Source organism: Triticum aestivum, chromosome 3B (genome assembly GCF_018294505.1).
Source record: "Triticum aestivum cultivar Chinese Spring chromosome 3B, IWGSC CS RefSeq v2.1, whole genome shotgun sequence".
Lineage (NCBI taxonomy): Eukaryota > Viridiplantae > Streptophyta > Magnoliopsida > Poales > Poaceae > Triticum > Triticum aestivum.
In genome coordinates this window covers 356,530,196-356,532,129 of record NC_057801.1, presented here as the reverse complement: position 1 = coordinate 356,532,129, position 1,934 = coordinate 356,530,196, and positions in this window count along the sequence as shown.

Genomic DNA, 1,934 nt, shown 5'->3' with positions numbered 1-1,934 from the left:
TAGAATCTTGAACTATATTTTCATTAACTATGGGTTCCTTTTCTCTAAGATTCTTTAGAGTAACTCCTACGTTAGATCCATATTGAGTAATTTGATTATGAATCTTATATCCAAATTTTCAATTGATTCTACAGTAGCAAGTTTATTCTCAATAATATCAAGTCTTTGCATCACATATTCCAAGGTTAAAATGGTTCCATTGACCAAAAGAGGTGGTGGGCCTAACAAATCTATCATGGCATTATAAGAATCAAAAGTATGGCTTCCCAGAAAATTCCCGCCGGTAATGGTGTAAAGAACATATCTATTCCAAGGAGTAATTCCCACATAAAAATTGTGAAGAAGAACGGAAGTAGATTGTTTTCTAGTAGATCTATTTTGAGCATTGCAAATTCTATACCAAGCATCTTTTAGATTTTCTCCCTCCCTTTGTTTAAAATTGAGAACTTCATTATCGGGAGTACTGACAATGATAGGAGGACTAGCCATGAAGGCGAATCAAGTGATCTAACACACAAGCACACAGTTGGGATCTCACGGGTACAGAAGGTTGTGTTGGGGAATGCAGTAATTTCAAAAAAAATCCTCGATCACGCAAGATCTATCTCTAGGAGATGTATAGCAATGAGAGGGGAGAGTGTTGTCTACGTACCCTCGTAGACTGAAAGCGGAAGCGTTATGACAACGCGGTTGATATAGTCGTACGTCTTCACGATTCGACCAATCCTAGCACTGAAGATACGACACCTCCGCGATCTGCACATGTTCAGCTCGGTGACGTCCCATGAACTCTAGATCCAGCTGGGGTCAAGGGAGAGTTTCACCAGCACGACAGCGTGGTGACGGTGATGATGAAGTTACCGACGCACGGCTTCGCCTAAGCACTACGACGATATGACCGAGGTGGAAATCTGTGGAGGGGGGCACCGCACACGGCCAAATAATCAACTTGTGTGTTCTAGGGTGCCCCCTGCCCCCGTATATAAAGGAGCAAGGGGGAGGCCGGCCGGCCCTCATGGGGCGTGCCCCAAGTAGGATTCCTACTAGGAATCCTATTCCTAGTAGGTTTCCAACAAGGGAAGAGAGGGGGAAGGAGGAAGGAAGAGGGGGAAGGGAAGGAAAGGGGGGCGCCGCCCCCCTTCCCTTGTCCTATTCAGACTCAAGGGGGGGCGTGCGGCCATGTAACGCCCCGGTTTCGATGCGCCAGATGTCTGCCAGTTATTCGCCGTCGTTGCCATGTCATCTGATTGCGTGTTGCATTTTGCCATGTCATCATCTACATTTCATCCTCATGTTTTTCAAAACTTGCATCCGTTCGGGTTCTCCCGGTTCTCTCTGTTGTCCGTTCGAGTCCAGACACACTCGCACGCGCCGCAGCACCTCCGAAATATTATTTTATAAGTGGCATAAAAATGTTCTCGGAATGGGTTGCAACTTGTCGTGCGGTCTTATTATAGTGTAGACAGGCCGCCTGCCAAGTTTCGTCGCATTCGGAGTCCATCTGATAGCCCAACCGTTAAACCTACAACCGCAATATAGCCGGTCTATACGTCGGACGTTTTCGGTATCCGGAAACAGTTGCCGGGCTGCATTTCTCCCCTCTCCTCTCAGCCCAACCCTCTCGTCACAGCCCACCTAGGCCTGTGTAACCCCCCTCGCGTCCGGAACTGCCCGATCGAGATCGGAGGGCTCCAAAAAACCCCCAAAAACCAAACCCTAGCCATCCCTGGTATAAATGGACACCACATCTCCATTTTGGGCAACCCTAACCCCCTCCTTCTCTTTTTCCGTGCCACCCAACCCGCAGCCACCTCCTCCCACCTCGGGGGCCGCGCCGCCGCCTTCTCCCTCCAAATCCGGCGCCCCCCCAGCCTCCTCTCGCCACTTGGCGTCGTCTGAGTGGCTGCGCCGCCACTCAGCGCCGCTCCTGCCCT